The sequence below is a fragment of the Priapulus caudatus genome, unplaced genomic scaffold (genome assembly GCF_000485595.1).
Source record: "Priapulus caudatus unplaced genomic scaffold, Priapulus_caudatus-5.0.1 Scaffold1304, whole genome shotgun sequence".
Taxonomy (NCBI): domain Eukaryota; kingdom Metazoa; phylum Priapulida; class Priapulimorpha; order Priapulimorphida; family Priapulidae; genus Priapulus; species Priapulus caudatus.
The window spans coordinates 15672-21364 of record NW_014578365.1 but is presented as its reverse complement, the minus strand read 5'-3'; the positions used below and the strand labels follow the sequence as shown (position 1 = coordinate 21364).

Genomic DNA, 5693 nt, shown 5'->3' with positions numbered 1-5693 from the left:
GGAGGAGGAGGAGGAGGAGGAGGAGGAGGAGCAGCAGTCAGGTGAACGACCCATAACTGATATGCTGCACAGTTGGAAACCCTAGAAGAACTGCAAACACTATAACTATGCAAGTGCTCCTCCTATACGTACAACACGCTGCACGCATGAACGAGCGAACTAGCCCGTAGCGTACGTACGGCGGCTGGCATGGGATCGCCTCTCACGTAGTCATGCATCATCACACCCCCACCCCCCACCCTGACATTCTCGCTAAGTACTGCTCCTCACTTACATATCCTGTGTCAAGCGTGCCAGCAGAGGATGTACAGCTAGTGTCGCACTGCGCATAGACACCACGACACAGGACGTGTATGTAGTGAGCGTGTGTTCGTATGTTCATTCTACGCAGGGACGGTTACATAATAAGCAGCACACGTCACTTCCTGCTTTCCTATATATATGCGCACGTATATAGATACTCTACATTACCCCCTCCTCCTCCCCCTTCCACACTTCTTCCATGAAACTCGCACTCTCCGTGGTCGCTAGCATCAGATGGGAGAACGGTTATTTTCGGGACGAGGGATTGGACCATTTAAATTATCCGGGATCCGGGAAATATTCCGTATAAATTGTTCGCGACCCGGGAATAGATGCCAACTGGGATGCGGAAAAGGCTACAATTGCACTTTAATTAGCAGGGAACTTGGGAAGTGGCTTTCCATTATACCCTTTATTCATTTATGTTTTCCCATTACCTGGGATACTGGGAATGGAGCACCCCCCCCGTCCCCCTCCACGGTAGGTCTACAAGGTACAGGGCTACAGTCCGGGCGGGCTGTACTGCAGTCATCGTGCTCGGTCAGTCACTCGGCGTCATCGGTGCGCGCTGATACAACCTTTGTACCCGCCGCCGCCGCCGCCGCCGCCCGCAGTAATCGCCTACGTTAGCAGCAGGCGTACACACAAACGACAGCGACCGACTCCCAGCCAATAGCGCATCGCCGCACGCCGCCATGTTGAACACGTGCGGCCAATCAGCGACGCGGACGAACGGTTACCGGAAGTCGCTAGCCGCGCCCCTCCCACTCCTCCTCCTCCTTCTCAGCCTCCCCCTCCTCCCGAGCGCGCGCACGTGCGAGCAGCCGATACGTGGTAAACACCGAGACCCTCCCGATCCGCTTACACACACACAGGAAAGAGCGAGTGTTGCAGGAAGGTTGGTGTGCAGCCAACGCGTACACGCGCTCAGTTAGAGCGAGGCTCGATACACATATAGTGCGAACGTATGAAGTGAGTGTACACACGTCGTCTCACGTCTATCTATATCCCGACGTTTTTTATTCAGGTCGTGTGAACGCGTGGATACGTGGGCGCGTGCGGAGTCTTCTTCCATCCAGAGCAGCAAGCAGGCAAGCAGACAGCGGACCTACACAGAGAGAGAGAGAGAGAGAGCGAGAGAGCGCGAGAGAGCGCGAGGGAGAAAGAGAGACCGACAGAGAAAGAGAGCGCGCGCGCTGGGCAGCGCTGGCAGACAGCAGTAAGGGGGCGCGCGTGTGTGAGAGCATTCAGGTGTGGCGGTGGGAGTCGACCGACCCAGCCGCGGCATATATATATATATATATACGTGCCGGAAAGTATCTACCGACTACTGGCTACAGGGTGGTTGATGGTGCTGCATATTTACCGCTACAGTACACACACACACATGCTGCGTGTGCCCATATATGCGTGAGAGATAGAGACGGTGTTTGTGCACGCACGTACACGCTAGCGGCCATGACCGCACCGCAAGGATAGTGGTGTCTACCGTATACACACACACACACGCACACACGCACACACCCACACACGCGCGCGCGCGTAAGAACTAGCGACTAACGACCGATGAGTGAGTCTATCATATCGACGTCCTGCTGGCAACGTATACAGCACGACGACCTGTGTAACGACAGAAGACAGCCTACTGGCACAGGCATACAGCACAGTGGTACATGCATACAGCACAGTGGTACAGGCATACAGCATTGTGGTACAGGAATGCAGCATTGTGGCATAGGAATACAGCATCGTGGCATAGGAATACAGCATCGTGGCAAAGGACTATAGCATAGTGGCATAGGAATACAGCATCGTGGCAAAGAAATAGAGCATAGTGGTACAGTAATATAACATAGTGGCATAGGAATACATTATTGCTGCAAAGGAATACATTATTGTGGCAAAGGAATACAGCATTGTGGCAAAGGAATACATTATTGTGGCATAGGAATACATCATTGTGGTATAGGAATACATCATTGTGGCAAAGGAATACAGCATAGTTGTGTAGATATACAGCAACCAACGAACCAAGGTAAGAAACCGCGAGAAACTTTAGAATTTTGACTATTGTCCAAAGGTTGAGGATGCTAGGATTTCTAACGAGGATGCTATCAACAGCTTTGGTCCTTGCAGGAGCTCCCTAACCCACACGATAGCCGCAGATCTTCCCCTGGCCTTGCAGTACATGTAGGTTATCTGTATTGCAGTACATGTAGGTTATCTGTATTGCAGTGCATGTAGGTTCTGTGTATTGCAGAGACTCTGTAGCGCACACGATAGCTGGATATCTTTCCCTGTCGTTGCACTGCGTGTAGGTTCTCTGTACTTCCGAGTAGTAGTACTGCAGAGACTTTGTAACACACTCGGTGGCTGGACAGCTCTACAGTTCTTATAGGGACTTTTTAACACGTACGAGAGGTGGACGTCTTTGTCTTTCGTTGCAAGGATCTTTCCCGTAAATACGAGAGAATATTTGCCCTGCACACCTTTCCCACAGCAGGGCACATCTACCCTGCAAACCTTTCCCATAGCAGGGACACGTACCTGCCCTGAACACCTTTCCAATAGCAAAATCATTGTTTCAGGAGACGTTACGACATCACTAAGCAACACGAACTGCCCTCGCTCCCTCGCTCACACACACCACCGACGACGAAGATGTCGTGGAAGAATCAGTTCCGCAACCCAAAGTCGCTCTTTAAGAAGAAGAACCGGCGCAGCGACGGTTCGCGTGACCTTGATGCCACGCCCATCGGCAACATCGGCGCTCCGTTCGGCGTCACGCACCAGCTTCATGTCGGCTTCGACGCCACGACCGGCGACTTCCACGGCCTGCCCACCCAGTGGCGCGCCCTGATGGACAGCGCGCTGACGCGGGACGAGCAGACGCGACACCCGGACGCCGCGCTCAACGCCGTCAAGTACCTCACGCAAAGCATCAAGCGCAAGGACGCGCCCGGAGCCGGAAAGTACATCCACCAGGTGGCGCCGCCCAAAGCCACGATCGACGAGGAGCGAGACGACGAGACGGACGACGACGGTAGACTGACGCCCGACCCGTACGACGATGATGACGACTTCAGCGAGCGGTCGCCCCCGCCGGCGGAGGCGGCGGCGGCGGACTTGCAGCGAAAGCTCGACCTACAGGTAATGCTGTCGCGTAGAGACGTCCACTTGTTTTCGGGTGTGGTAACAAGGAGGGGTGAGTCTCGCGTGCCTTGGCCGCTCGCTCCCGAAATGTTCGGTGATTTTGTGCGTCGCAATCGATGGTGTAGATTTTCTAGCCTAGCAACGTTCGCTTGTTTTCCAGCTCTATGTGATATTTTTTTCTAATTTCACTGTGCACGCCGCAAACTGATATTCTGACGTGGGGATGTTCGCTTGGTTTCTAGCGCCGCGTAAGATCGCCACTTTCCCCGTTTCGTTACGTTTCGCGCCTCGCCCTCATTTTTAATTTAGCAACGTTCGCTTGTTTTATAGCGGCGCACGATATATCCGTTTTTCCGCTATCCATGCCGTGCCCGTGGGGGGTGGTGGTGGTGGGGGTGGGGGGAGGGTTGTGTTTACAAACGTGCTGAGGGGTAGCACTCTCTATATATCTCATATCATCGTCCTCTAATGGTTATATGACATCTGCTGAGGCCAGCACGAGCTGTGAAGCCATCCAGCTAAGTGGCAGGGGAGAAACAGCCACGCGCTGCCTGCCAATAAACAACGCTGATAAATAACCCAAGCGTTTTCCCCTCGGCAGCGGTGCGCCCACATGAAACGTCGGACAAAAAATCCGTGTCCGAAAATTCTTTGGAGGTTTTTCTTCACAGAGAGAGAGAGAGAGGCAGAGGGGCGCACGTGGTGAAAACGTGCACACGCTACAACGTATCGTGGAGTGATGTAGCAACGTCTGTCCTTGCTTCTTACTCCGTGTATCACTAAGTCAGGGACAGACTTACATGTACCCCTAACTTACATGGCCACCTATGATATCTGTTTATTGCCCGGTGTAGTGTTCATTCGCCTGCTTTAAACCCCCCCGTGCAATGTACACCTACCCGTCTCTCGGTGATACATGCACTTCTATTTATACTTCGCTAAGTGATTATCATACATGTCAATCCACTCTTCACTCTGGATACTCGCAGATCTAACCTTCACTTAGCAGGCGCCACCCCCCTGCTGTTAGTGAGCAGATTCCACCAGCGCCCCCTGCTGTTAGTGAGCAGATTCCACCAGCGCCCCCTGCTGTTAGTGAGCAGTCCCCCTGCTGTTAGTGAGCAGATTCCACCAGCGCCCCCTGCTGTTAGTGAGCAGATTCCACCAGCGCCCCCTGCTGTTAGTGAGCAGCTTCCACCAGCACCCCCTGCTGCCAGCGAACACCCCCACTGCTGCCACAGAAAAAACTAACCTCCCATCTCTCACACACAGGTCACCTTCCCCCCGACGACGATGACGCCGACGACGACAACGACGGCAAAACCGCCGCTTGCCGCGCGCAAACCCGTGCCCGCCCCCGCACTGACCCCTGCCGTCGCGGTCGCGGAGGAGCCGGTGAGGTCGCGGCGGCGCGGCAGCTCGAAGAAACGCATGACGGACGCACAGGTGCGCTTACTGTTGTCTATGTTTTAGTATTTGCGTTTCTCGTGTGTGTGTACTTCAGTTGCCCTTTCTAGTCGCTATGGGGTTTTTATACGGTTAGCGTCGCCTTGCACAATGTTATAATATAGTACGCGTACATACACGTGGGGTACCTGGCTGCCCTGGTGACGTCGCTTGTCACTTTTACTTAAGATCTGTTTTTTTATTGCACTGACGGCGAGGAGCTCGCAAGCTCATGTTGATATATCTTTCACCAATGTACCGTAAATAAATAAAATAAATAAAAAAGTAATAAATAAAATCAAAGATAAATAAATAATTAAATAAAAAAATAAAGATAATAAATAAATACATAAATAATATAAATAAATAAAATGAACAGGTGCTCGTCGAGCTGCGGCGCATCGTGTCTCCGGGCGTCGCCGACGGCAAGTACGCGATGGGTAAGAAGATTGGTGCTGGCGCGTCCGGGCAGGTGCACCTAGCGCGCTGCCACGACCGCGACCAACAGGTAGCTGTCAAGATGATGGAACTGTCGCAGCAGCCGAAGAAGGAGCTCATCATCACTGAGATACAGGTGAGGGGGAGGGGAGGAGGGAGGGTGGGAGGGAGGGAGGGGGAGAGAAAGGAGAAGGAGGGGGAGGGAGAAGAGAGGGAGGGAGGGAGAAGGGAGGGAGGGGGAGAGGGGGAGAAGGGAGGGAAGGAGGAGGGAGAGGAGGAAGGAAGGGAGAGGGAAAGGGAGGGGGAGAGAGAGGGGGAGGAGGAGAGGGGAGGAGGTAGGAAGAGGGAGAGAG

The 5693-nt window shown here is 53.4% G+C and overlaps 1 protein-coding gene across 1 annotated transcript in view; it reads right to left on the bottom strand.

The window, feature by feature from the left end:
* LOC106816177 (G-protein coupled receptor 143-like) overlaps positions 1-5693 on the bottom strand; it is a 20700-nt gene that overhangs the window by 4303 nt on the left and 10704 nt on the right. The window lies entirely within an intron of this gene.